The sequence below is a fragment of the Manis javanica genome, chromosome 9, assembly GCF_040802235.1.
Source record: "Manis javanica isolate MJ-LG chromosome 9, MJ_LKY, whole genome shotgun sequence".
NCBI lineage: Eukaryota > Metazoa > Chordata > Mammalia > Pholidota > Manidae > Manis > Manis javanica.
This window is the reverse complement of record NC_133164.1, coordinates 27662229-27676574: the sequence shown is the minus strand read 5'-3', so window position 1 is coordinate 27676574 and position 14346 is coordinate 27662229. Positions and strand designations below refer to the sequence as shown.

At 37.0% G+C, this 14346-nt stretch overlaps 1 long non-coding RNA gene across 1 annotated transcript in view; it reads right to left on the bottom strand.

The window, feature by feature from the left end:
* The window catches only part of LOC118970905 (uncharacterized), a 41876-nt gene that overhangs the window by 25105 nt on the left and 2425 nt on the right, over nucleotides 1-14346 (bottom strand). The gene's annotated exons all lie outside the window — the stretch shown is intronic.

Genomic DNA, 14346 nt, shown 5'->3' with positions numbered 1-14346 from the left:
ACACACACAAAATAATGTGGATGTATCAAAGGAACACCGCAATCTACTGAAAGAGTTCCTAATGGTCAAATCTGGATCAACTTAACTAAACAAATAATGTAGTATTGAATTATAACCCAAAGTATAAAATAAAGATCAGTAAGTCCATGCTGGTTTAAATAAATGATTGAATAAATAAACAAATGGAAGAGGTGCAAATCTCCCATGCAGAAGAATTCCAAATAATTTATATAGCTACTGTAGCTTCAAGGAGGTAGGGTATAACTCTTCACTCCTTATGCTACACATAGTAACTTTGGTCCGCAGCATAGTCCAGGAAGTGGTAAAAAGAGTAACTTTGCAGTGGAGAGCCCTGACAAACACTACCTCAGAGATTATCAAGATTCATATCAACAATAATAAATCATGTTGCTAACATATCCCTTGATAGGCTGTGACAATATCTCTGGGTTTTCTTCTCCGAAACACACCACCACAACTAATCATGAGAAAAACTGGAGACACATCTTAATTGAAGAGCCAGTACACCTCCAGACTGTTCAAGTCATCGAAAATAAGAATGTCTGAAAGACTATCACAACCACATAAAACCTAAGGAGACCTGATGACTACATGCAACTTAGTTCCTGGATGAGACCCTGGAACCAAAAAAATGGACCTTAGGTCAAAAACAAAGAATCCTAAATAAAATACATGCTTTAGCTTTTTTTCACTTATATTTTTAAAGAAAGGTAGACTGCCATGTGCAGTGCCTTATTTGGATGTGTCTTTGTCTTAGAAGCTTGGCTACCAAAGTTCTCCCACAAAGGGACCTTGAGAGCTTGTTTGAACGTTTTAGCAGGGGAGCACAGCTAGACTACCCCTCGACTAAAGACTGATCCTCCTTTATTGGGGAACTTCATCCTTTTGACCCAGGAGCCAGCATGAAGCTTGGGCAGACAGGCACACATGGCGTGGTGAGGAATGGCGGGGACACCCACCTGCCCAGCGGGATCAGCTGAATCAACCCTGGTGGTAGATTTCGTAGTCAGATCCCCTCACATCCTAGACATTAGTTTATAATTGATTCATTAATTGTGACATATGTATCACATTTCTTCTAGTGCAGGACCCATAAATTAAAAGAGGAAATATCTCTCCCCCAAGACATCGAATAAATAGTTGTGGAACAGAAACAGGATGATCGCAATTAAAATGCTCATTCTGAAGAGGGAAGAATGGACACATAGCAGTCAGTATGTCCGTGGCAGTTAACAATTTTACTGGGCAGCAATTGTGAAAAATCCCCTCTGGTGTTAAATTCCTTGGTTTCATCTGGTTCTGCTCCTTTGAAGGAGCTCCCTTGTCAGTGGTCCACCATGGCCACATCTGAAGAGAGTATTGGGTGTATGGACTTCGGGACCAGGGAGTTGCTTCAGGATGGAAGGGGAATAGCAGACTATCAGGGACTTCTATAAGCCTGGTTTATGTTTTATTTTTCAGCAGTACAATTTGCTCAAACACTTAATAGGCTTCCAGTCTATTTGCTTCTAGTTAGTTTCATATGAAAATTACCTTAACAAAGGTCTTAGTTGGTCATATTTCTTTCATTTGTAGGTCCACCTCTTTCAGTTACTGGCCTCTGCGCTTGGCTCATCCACCTCTCCTTCAATTAAGGGATCTTTGCTGTTGAATTGATTCCCATTGTCTGGGAAAGAATATTTAATGGAAGGCCCTGTTATATTTCTGAGGGACAATGCTATCTCCTGCTTTTTGTTATGAAGTTGCTATTGGCTTTTCAGTTAAGTCCTCTGTTGGTTAAGCCCTCTGTCAGTGGGCTCCTAGTCAGTTTAGATTACAGGTTTTAGAGCAGAACTGCAATGTATAAGATTTCAGGCTTGCAAAATGACTAATTAATTCCTTATTAATTAATGCCTTCATGGTATCTTGTTAAATGCAGGAAGGAGCAGCAAACATATATTAATATATTGAGTCTTTCCAATCTCTTCTCTTAGAATCAGGGGTTCCATAGCTAAGGTAAGTGAGAACTTTGCCAAAAGTTTTGCCATGGCATAACAAGAGTCATCAGATTTCTAGCCTGCAATGTGTGTTTTCCTCATTCCCTATTGTAAGAGCAACTGGCCAGTACCATGGGTTTTAGACTGTTTGGTAGCATTCTATTTCTAGCACCACTTTCTAAGTAAGTTAGGACACAAGTAAGTGGCTGTAAAGAACCTCTAAAATATAGTAGCTCAAACAAGATGTGTATTTCTCTTTCTCTTTCTCATAGTAAAACAGAAGTAGGCTTCATCCACAAAATTGTTTAGAGCACATTGTGGTACTGCCATCCTCCAGTATCTTGTGCTCGACGCTGGCTCACCAGCTCCATAACTGTGTCCCCGCCTGAGGGACGAGAGAAGGATGTGATGAAGAAGCTGCCCATTCCTGCCACTCACATCCCGTTGGCCACACCTACCTGCAAGGTGACTTGTAGCTCCAAGCCATGTGCCTGCTGAAAAAGGTTAAAGTTTCTCTTACTAAGGGAAGATGAAGAAATGGATAATGGGAGCAGGAAATGGTCTCAACCCAGAGCTCTCCTATAAAACATCCCTTTGTGTATATACAAAGCCATTGTGGTTAGAACCCCCAGTCATTGTTAATAATGTCCTTTCCTGATGAGCAAAGGAGTTTAGGTCTGTGGTCATTTGAGAATGATTCTGGCCTGGTGCCCTCAATTTACAGGTTCTGCAGGTGAAGAGAAGTGGAGCCCTGAGTTCCTGACAGTTCATGGCAAAATGAGCTTGGAAACCAGCGTGCTGAAGCCTCTTTCACTAAATATGGGGCCTAAAAATGAATATAATAACCTAAAAATGATCTCACCAGACAGAAGACAGTGACAGACTAAGCCTCACATGTCATCCTTTTATTTAGATAATTCAGTATTTTATTAACTTTTAGAATTACAGTAACACACTTCTAACTCCTACTTAACTTGTGGTTTTATGATTCTGAATCAATTTATGCCATATATTTGCAAAATAAGTTCTAGTTTGCATTTGTATAGATTTCTTGTTGCATGAGTTACTTTTTTGTATACTGCATGTGTCAATATTGAATCAGTTGAATTTACAGTCCTTTTGGATCCTATTTAAGAAGAAGGAGAAGGAAGGGAAGGGGGAGGATGAGGAGAGAGAAGAAACTAGCTTCCAGAGTTTCCTGCAGTTTGTATTTTTATTTTGCTTTTTGTTTTATACATGTTTCTTGTCCTTCATATTTCCATGTCTTGAGATGTAGATGAATTCAGGTTTGTTGGTGGGAGAGTGGTTAGTGAGTGTAGGTGTATGTGAAGACTGCTTAATAAGTGATAATGGGTATCTTTTGGAGAAGCACATAATGTCCTTCATTTTGTGGTATTAACAACTTACTAAAGATGGCAAAAAATGATCTTCTTATTCTACCTTTCCTTTTCCATATATTAGCCAGAACATAGCTATTACAAGATACTTTTTCTAATCAACAATTTGGTTACCCTGAATTTGTATAGAGAAGGCAGAGTAAAGGCATTATCTTTTATTTGCCAGCTCTCAAAATAATAACTCAAAGCCCTAGTGTTCTCCTAAGATGAGCTTGAGGATTTAAGTATCATTTTGAACTCATGGATTTAAACGTATCTGATGTATTTCAATCCACAGCAGTTATTGTCCTTATTGACACTTGAGTTGTCTAATCTCTGGACAGTGAGAGCTTATTCAAGTTGACGCCTGAGCCTTTGACTCAATCCTACTAGGCTTTCATAAAATGTTTCAGGATCATTTAGTATATTTCTAACTTAGAACTCCAATCAGCCCCTTTTTTCAAGAACCCTAGTCTCTTTTTGTGAAAAATGGTATTTAAAGACCAAAATATAGGCACTAGGGCAACTCATTGCTATTGTATTGGTAACTATCTCTAGCTCATTTCAGAGGACAGTGTTAAAAATAAGTTTCCTTATTTGTTTGTTTTACTAAACCATGTAAATGAGTTTGCACTGATGTTCCAATTTCATTAAATTCAGGATTAAAGCTTAAACTCACTGACCTTAGAGGATATCTCTTGGAGAACCCACACCATTAATACCAATCCTCAGTGACACAAACATAATACTCCTTTGCTTTATATTATAGTGTATACATCACAGTCTCAAAATAACCATATAAATAGCAGTATCTGCAATATATTTCTAGTAATTTCTTCAACTCAAATAAAAGTATCTCTAGGAAAGGGATGGAATTGGAAAACTGACAGTATGGATCATTCTTTCTTAGGCACAGATCAACTGCATGGCTTAAACATATATGCTTTGTGTCATTTAAGAGCTGTTGAAGTACTGCAGTGTGTGGAAGGCAAGCACAGGAGGATGGTAGAAATTTCTTCTCAGAATTAACACCTTGTAATTCAAATGACTCACAAGAATGTCTGTAACTATTCTTACCTCTGCTGTGCATTAACCAGACAGCTAACATTTTGCAGAGAAACTCTCTTGTACTGTGACAAGACTCACAATGAGTTGGTCTCCCTCCATGAGAAAGACACAGTAGGGGTCAAGCCATACCTAATTATGCCATGGTTCTGTCTGGTATCCCTGAACAGTTACCATAGCCACTTTGAAGCACTAACGTAGCAGATGGGAAATTTAAAAGAACAGCTTTTTAAAATTTAAAACAAATCCAATTGTAAACCTCCCTGATCTTCTCCATTCCACTCTTTGCCAGAAAAAGGGGGAGAAAAAACATCACAATTATGATTCTGAGATGCTTATTTTAAATGTATTTATCCTTGGTCTCAAAATCCATTACAACTCATATTAAACAGTGGTCTTTTTGTAAGCCATTGTCTCATTTTTATCAGCTTGCCCTAGCTGATGACCAGTATATGGAAACAAGGGTTAGGAGGTTAAACCTCCTCGGAGGCAGTAGCGGAGAGGCACTGCTCAGCTGACTTCTCTGGAGTGATAGGAAACTCCAAATCACTATACTTAAATGAATGTGAATTTTTTTAATCCTTCTTTTTATGAGAAAAATTTTTTGTAATTTATCTTTTAGTTTTTATATGAGAGAGCAGTTTAAAATCACTGTGTCCTCCTCTTATTCTTTGATGAGGGGTGGAGCATGCTGATTAAGTGGCGTGCAGTGTATGGGGCACCTGATGCTCACTGGAGCTGTAACGGACATCTTCTGTGGAGTGGGGTTGGGATGCACTGTTCAGTTAGTTTGTTTGTCTTTAAGAGGATGATAAAGACTGCACTTCTTATCAAATGCCATTCAAAGTTGATACTCTGAGCCATCCACCAACTCCATATCCTAACATATGTAACAATGGAAGAAAAAAATAATCCTCTTTATGGACAGGAACTGAAGAGAAACGTGGGAGCAAATCTCTAGGACTGCCATTCTCAGTGCCAGGTGTGTGGCAGGGATGGTGCGATACAAGTTCCCAGGGCCACAGAGGAGTGAGGCGGAGGAGTGATCACTCTCCTCCCTACTCCCCTTCTCCCGATCCTGGGAAGAGAGACAGAAAAATGGTGCTGCTCAGAGCTACAGCTTGTGAAGTGCCAAGTACCCAGGCAGATGCCAGGAAAGACTCAACCTTCAGGACCAAGTCTAGCTGATGTATCATCTTACTGTAACTATTCTCAATACCATGGTGGAATAAGACGGCTTAGCATCAGGAGAAGTTCTGATTTTGGACTATGGGTCCTAAGGGGTGAGTCGAGGCAGCCACAGACCTCTAAATAGAAAGGAGGAAAAGAGAGGAAAAGAAAAACAGCACTAATTTGGTAGATCTAAAAACCAATATTCCAAAACATACAAAGAAAGTTAACATCAAGAAAGAGCCCAAGAAAAACGAGCCCAAGAAAAACCAAATATTGGGATATGAAATCATTCAAGGCAAAAGGAAAATAAATACATCATCTTAAAAATAAGTGTATCTAGAGTTACCAAGGAGACACAGAAAGGAATAGCATCATCCCAAAGAAGTTATGCAAAGAAGATGATTTTTAAAACTCAGTAGACTGGATAAACTGTAACCTGGAATAATTAAAGTCATAGTGAGTGAATCGGGGGTAATATTAGGTTATTCATCCAGAGAATAGCAGAGAGGTCAAGAGAAAAGAAAAACATTTGAAAGATCAGTTAAAATATACTAAGATAGACTGATATGGAGATAGTTACAAATGAATGAGGGAATACACACATACACACAACACAATACACACACTCTAGGAATCCCAAAAGAGGAGGAGAAGGCAGAAGCCATAAGCAGAGAGAGAAAAACTGAGAATTTTCAGCGTTGATGAAAGACACAAGCTTTCAGCTTGAAAAACTGCTTCAGATAGAATAAAGTAAAGGTAAAACAGACACATTAAAATAAAACAGCAAAATACAAAGATGTTCTTAAAATCTACCAGGGAGAAAAGACAGATTACTTGCAATTAGACTTATACCAGTAGATGCCAGAGGAATGTAATTATATCTTCAAAGTTCTTAGGGAAAGTATCTAGCGATCCAGCTAAAAGCTCATTTAAGGATGAGGATGGAAAATATAGTTTCCCACAGACTTACAGAAAACAAAACGAAACAGTCAAACACCTTAATGTAGAAGAAGCAAACAGAATCATAAATAAGAGAAAGATAAAAGAAAAGTGATGATGGCATAAATTGATTTTTTGAGAAGTTAGCAGTTCAGCTATTTACCATTGAAATAACTGTGTGTGCTAAAAAAAGATAAAACTAAAACTCTATGCAACAATACCAAGGGTGCTAAGGAAGCTGTGCCCAATAGAGTCTAAAGTCCTTGATCCAGTCATACAAAGAAACAAACTGAAATTTTATTTGAAAAATTTATAGTTGAACATGAATCTTAAAAATTAAAGAGTAACTTCAAAATAAAAGAAACAAAATCTGTAACTTCTAGTCCAGCAAGAGGAAAAAATGAAATATAAAATTTATAAATTCAAGAAAAATTAGAAAAGTAAAAAAGTATGGTAAACACAAAACAGAAAATAATATGATAGAAATAAGTGTAAAAATAGCAATAATCACAATAAATGATTCATTTAATAACAGACTGTCAGATTGGATGGTAAAATAAAATCTAACTGTATGTGCCTTATGTAAATTACTTCTAAAACAAAGCAGCATATATCAGAAAACTAAACATGCTACCTGAAAAAAAGCTCATATATAAATATTAGTATTATTAATGTCAGGTGAATTATATTTTAGGGCAAAAAAATTAAAAAGAATTAAGGGAACATTACATGATAATAAATTGAATCATCCACAAAGAATATATAAATCAGGAACATGTGTACATAGAATATATAACACAATAGTTATATATATTCATATATACATTGCCACAATAGGACATTTAAACACTTTTTATCAGGAATGTATCAGGGATAAGTTAGTAAGATTATAGAATATCTGAAAAACATAAGCAACTTGATATCAAATAAATATATACAAAAGACATATTTTTGTAAATATAAGTCTAGATACATGTTCTATTTTATATTTATATTAATTATATGTATGCATGTATCCTGTAGCTGACAAATAGAATATATACATCCTATGGAATATTCTAGTACACATGGAACATTTTCAAACATTGGCGATGTACTAAGACTCAAAGGAAGTCTCATCAACTTGCAATGAATCAAAGTGAAGTTAAGTCAGAGAGACAACGATTCATTGTCATACCCATATGATTTCACTTATATATCGAATCTAAAAATGAAACAAAAAACAAACTCATAGATAGAACAGACTGGTAGTTGGTAGGGGTTAGGGAAGTAGGTAAAATGAGTGAAGGGTGTAAAAGGTGCAAACTTCCAGATATAAATAAGTCACAGGTATGTAATATGCAGCATGTGACTATAGTTAATAATACTGTGTTGCATGTTTGAAAGTTGCTAAGAGTGTAGATCATGAACATTCTCAATACAAAAAAATATTTTGTAATTATTTATGGTGATAGATGTTAACGACTTATTGTGATCACAATATACACAAATATCAAGTCATTAGATTGTACATCTGAAACTAATATGTCAAGTCAATAAAAAACTTCAATGAATCAGATTTATATAGACAATAATCTCTAATTATGCCATTACAATAGGAATAATAGTAAAAGATTAAGAAAAAAGTGTAGATATACAAGCAAAAATTGTATCTCAAAATTACAAATGTAACTTTAACACAGAATCATAATGCATTTATAGCCAAATAACCACAAAAGCAGGAGATTCTAAAGTTTATGGGAATCTTGCAAAATATTTAAAGTAAGTCTTAGCCTTAAAGTTTATTTAGTAGCTGGAAACACTTACATAGAATTGTATTGTAGTAGGCAGTACTGTACACTAAATATTTCCAGTTCTTCTGGCCATATGGTACCATTGCATACTCCTGGAACCTTTAAGTCATGTGTAGTTAGATGATTTGCTAGTCACTGAAATGGGAGTAGAAGGAATTTTCACCACTTACAGTGGGAACTTTATGAGCTACAGTTGGCCAGATGTTTTGTTCTTACATTGGCAATTACAGAAGCATGGAGATGGAGCCTCCCTTAACCCAGGTACCTGATTGAGGATGACAGTCTTCTGAGCCCCACTCTGACTCTCTCCCTGTCTGTCCACATTGCAATGCCACAGCATCATAGGCACAGATTGCCACTGTCTTATTACCAAGTTAGGCTTCCCCAGTTATTCTCTGGATCACTGTCTTCTATAAACTGAATTATTTTAGATTTTCTTCTGTGGAGGTGCATTTACAATCTGTTGGCTTTCTCATCTACTGGGCCTGATATTTTTATTGTTTTTCTTTTCTCTGTCTCCAGTTTTTTTAGTAGCATCTGGGAGCTTTCAGATACTGTATTCCATGGACTAATAAAAAAGGCCTAAAACAGCACCAAATAAAGCCCAGAGTCTGAAAATAGGTTTTAAGCTGGTAATAAAGTTGGAAGGCTGTCTCAGTAGTTAGTTCTCCCATCCCACCCATTTGACTATTCTTTATTTGCCAGAGACCATTCATCTTGGAAGCTTCTTTCCACTCCGCTTTAGTGAAGGCAACCATGTCTGTAATAAAGTCCTTTCTGCTAATTGATATGTATTTTCCTCCCTGAAAACAAAAAGTCTTCCAGAAGGTAAGAAAGATCATAGCTGTAATCATGATGACACAGCCCTTCAGGGACATGACTATAATCACTGTGTCTGGGAAGAATCTGGGACAAGATACTATGGTTGAAACACAGATCACCTCCTTATGACATAACTATTATTCTTGCTGAAAATTAATTATATGCACAGACCATGATGAGGTGCTCACTGGTGACTTGTTTGGAATTAACTTGCAGCAACCCTCTTGAGGCTGGCTTACAACTTTCAAAATGTGATGCTTTGCCCGAAAGAATACTGCCCTCTGTTCTGTATGCTGCCTCCCACTGCCATTTACGTAGGTCCGAAAGTCATGTCCTTGAAGCTGTGCCAGTTCCTAGAAGGAAAACTAAAGGTCCCACTCTCTTAGGAGGGCTCATTGCCCTGCGGTGTCACACAAACTTTAAAGTGATTTCTGACTTTGGTTTGCAACACTCCAGGGTGATTACAATTTTTGGTGAGGGAGTTTTGGCTCGGCAAATTATCAAAGAAAAATAACTCACATGAAAGAAAACTCTACCGCCTTGACTTTTATGATGGCAGAAGCATTTGAGGAAGACAAGAAAATATTGTTCTAAATACAAATTCTTTAAAAATCTCTGGAGCGGTCACCCAGTGAAATGGTAATACAAGGTACCAGTTTTTAATTTTTGCCAGTAAGACTCAAGTCATACCTGACTGATTCTTCTCTTATAAAGTTAACAAATTTTGGGGAAAAAAAAAATCAAAGATGCTTTTAAGTATGTCATCTTTCAAGGTTTAAGTAATCATACATACTTACTTTCAGGAAGAGCAAACCTGTTCAAACTGTCTATTTGTTTTGAGTAAAAGAGTTTCAGATTTTATAAGAAGTTTCTGAACATTTTTTTCCAGTTTTGATTTTTAAAATACCTCCAAAGCCATTAGGAGATCTATTTAGATCCAACATAGGCTGTGACAATGTTTCCTTTGAGTATTCCAAAGAGTGATAGTGTATTTGAAGAATCCAAATGGCTAGGAATGCAAACAAAGCCATGATAGTTTATGCTGTGTGGTCACTGTGCAGAAGCAAGGATTGAATGAATAGCTATTGTACTGTTAGAACTGTTGTATCAGCTCTGGAACTTTCGTTGATGGAAACATACTGTTTTCTAATCTCTGCTTGGTGAATTTTTAAGTTCCAGTAAGATTTGCTGGTTAATAAGCCAGTCGGTGTTCAAGGCATTTCTGGCTACTGGTTTTGCATTAATCCATAGTTTTTACTGATAAACTACCCAGACTAGAGCAGAGTAGTCTGTTAGGTGCTGCTTAAGACCAGAAAAGAGATACTGCCATTTAGGAGCTTAGATTCTGATGCCAGACTGCCTTGCTTCAATTCCTGGCTCTGTCACTTACTGGCTGGGTAACTTTGGACAGGTTGCTTGACCTTTCTGTGCATCCATTTCTTCATTTATAAAATGGGAATAATAATAAAAACTACCTCAAAGGCTTGTGTGATGATGAAATGACTTGATACAAATAAAAAGCTTAAAACAGTTGCTGGCATTTAAAAGCATCAATAGCTATTATTAAGTTGTAAAAAGTTTCATTTTAATGGAGTGGTAGTTAGGTGAGTTATTCATAGAAACAAAACAATTGCCCACAGAGAAAACAATTTTGACTAGTATTTAGAGCTGGGTTCTGTATCCTAGTTCTCCTGCTGCTTTGTTACATCTTACGTCCTGTCTGATAAGTGAATATCACAATACTTTCCCCAGTGCTTCCCAGCTTAATAAGAAGAACCAAATGACATAATGTGCACATCCTACATGAAGTCTGCCCAAAATTTTTAGCCAAAATTAATTGTTCTTCCTTGGGCATCCGCTGTGTTGTTGGCTTGTATTTTAGTCATGATACTTAACATGCTTAGTCTTGTGCTATAGTTAATGTTTATGTGTGTCTTTCTCCAACTAGATAAGGTTTTGGTGGTGCAGACACAGTGTTATTCACTTTTAAATAAATCATCCAGCATTGTGACTTGAATATGATAGACATGTAATAAGTATTTATTAAAAAGGGCTCTGGCAAGTATAGCTTGCCAAATAAAAAGAATTATTATTACTACTCCTACTGTTATTATAACTACTGCTATATGTGACTCTACAGGGTATAATTACATGGGTTGTTGGTATGAATTTGAGTAGCAGAGTTGGGTCAGGTTTGGATGGAGTAACCCACATAGGGATTATTTACATAAATTTTGGCTTCATGGATTTTTGTTTACTCTCTACATTATCCTCTTACATTAAAATACACACATTAGGTACAGCATGTATTTTTCTAGCTTTTAATTGGGTCAGATATAAAGTAATCAATTATTATGGGATCTGAAAAAAGCATTCTAATCTTTCCATGTTGTTACCATAGGACAAGTGGGGCTTATGGAAATAACTAATTTGGCTCTTGTCTAAATTACAGCTAGAACTGGGGGATTTATATTACTATATATTCTTTAAAAAAATTTCCATGTCCCTTTGCCAGGTGCTCAACACCATGCTAGCACTGCAACAAGGGCAGTGGGGACCCACAGTGTTCAAGTCTATTCTTTATGGATAAATATGAATCTCCAATCAGAGTAAAAAAAATCAAACTTCATAGTTTGCCCCATGAACTTGAAAACACAAGGATCTTTGATCTTCATTTAACACATTTGGTGATTTTCTTTTCTTGCAGTAATTGGATCTATCAACTTGAACCAATGTAGTGCTCTTATTAGGGTATGTCCACAGCACTGTTGGAAAATCTATGTTTGAAACATTTAGGGCTTACTCCTATAGAAATCTTACTCTGAGACAAAGATTTGAGAAGACTGGTCAGTCCATGAGAAACTGCTGAGAACTATGGTTATTTTCATGACTGAACTTGGGCGAGTAACCCAACCCTGTTAGTTCATCTGTAGACGTGTGACAACAAGAGGCTATTCCTAGATTTCCTTGGAGAATTAGATTTACAAACTCAAGAGGAAGCTCTGCTGCCTTTGCAGTTCTTGGTTGGATCAGTTTGATGTCTGTAGATCTTATTAGAGGTATATGTGAAAAACTATAAATCAGAATAAGTTATTTCTCTCTTAAAATTCACTAACACGACCCAGTGACCATAGTTCTGAAGTAGAAGGAATGAGAAGGACTGGAAAAACGGGCTTTCCTTTATCTGCTTTTGATTGTGTGGTATGGATGTCTCTCATCAATTTATGGCATCTCAAATGTATCCTTAAAACATAACATTTTTAATGAGACACGTAATTTCATTTTTCATATCTTTGTAAATCTCAGACATCACCTTACATGTTTCATTTAAAATAAAAATATATGAAAGTTGAACAACTAGGCATGCAATTTTTTCCAAAACACAAAGCTTACAAATTTGCATCAAAATAAACAATCAAGACTGCTTAATTAAAACCTTGACACCATCAACCTTTTAATTATGTGTTAAAGAGACAGGCATCCTGGGGATACCAACTTAAAATTAGTGTGCATTTTGAGTGTCTCTGGTGTGTGAACATGTGTAATTCACAGAAGAGAGATTAAAAAGAGGTGTTTTCATAGAAAGGAAAGAAATGACTTCAAAGTTCTCTATGAATCAATTCACACTTTTAAAACAGGAAGAGGGCAAATTTGCGTTTTCAGAGGAAAAATGCAGAATAGAAATTGAGGACAGAATGTTTGCTCTCGGTTCTATGTCTAAATTTCAATGTATCCTTTCTAAACGACGAAGATTTTTTGTAGTGACTGTTACTTAGAAAGCACAGTGCTAAAGCTCGACTACTGATTGCTTGGATGTATTCTATAGACATACCAAGGAAGTGGGGGAGGAGCGGGATGTTTATTTCTCTCCTCTGGAATATATAAATTTTGCAGTGAAAGGACTGCTTTTCTTTACATCTTAATTCTTGTTGTCTTCACTATTCCGTGCCCTCTCCCGATTTCAGCTGCGAATGTGGAACCCAGCGGCCCTTTGTTCTCATTGTGCCTGTTGTCTCCCTTTGTGTTGCAGGGGTACTGCTACCGCAACTGGCACTGAGCATGCGGAAAATCCTTCAGTAGATTCTTTACTTAGGACTTTCAGTCGTATTATTCCACTTCTCCAGGTTTTAGTAACAACCAGACTATCCAGAAGATAGACCGAAATGTGGAAAGGTGATGGGTGAAACAAGTGGTTAGGTGGTGGTCTGCAAAGCTGGGACGCCAGACAGGAAGGTGCAGGCTAGTCATCGCACATACTTACCTAATTTATGGAAGCCCTCACTAAGCAAGTTAAATGCAGGATACCCACCCTACCCACAAAAGCTAGAGAGAGAGACTGAGACTAACAAGACGTACAAGACGTACGTGTTTCTGAGCAGGATGGCACAGAGCCTTATCAAAACCCAACAAATACAATGTGCTGGCAGCTCCAGAAGGATGTGGTGCATTGTCACAAAGATTGGCATGTTAAGTCCCTGAACAGGGACCTTCACTAGATAGTGTATCATGTGAGGATGAGAACCAGTTGTGCGGACTTTTCTAATAAATAAAATCACAGGCTTATATCTGTGTTAAACACTCGAAATGCTAAGTCAACAATACTAATTGAATGAAACTTGATTCTTCTGACTGAAAGTCCCTTTCTCTGCACCCTCTCCCCCAACCAAAGTAGATTTACAGTGGTTTCCAAAAGATGTAAGAAACACCAGGTTTGGTGGCCAGATCAGGAATAGTAGGATGGAGTTTTGAGGTTTTCTGTTTTTCTCCCACCGCCAAGTCTGACCTAATAGCTTGTAAATTATTTAACAGATGCAACACTACACGCTTTTACTCATGTTTCTCCCATAATGATTTTTTTCCTGTTTTGTTTATTGCCTGCATGACTCTCTTAGAATGGTGTCTGGCACACAGGTGCTCAAAGATATTTTGTTTAATGAATCTATGTTCTTGTTTTATTGTGGCAAGCATCGGTGGTAAAAGAATCTATGTTCTTGTTTTATTGTGGCAAGCATCGGTGGTAAAAAATTGCATGCCATTTTAGAATAAACTGAAGAGCCTTTGGCTCTCGAGCAGATGGTCACTCTCCCTCGCTTAGAGGGATTTCTTTCTCCTCGGCCTCCCCTTTCCCACTCTTTTGTTTCTTTATTACCAATTAATGGATTAATAGCATCGTCTCAAAGT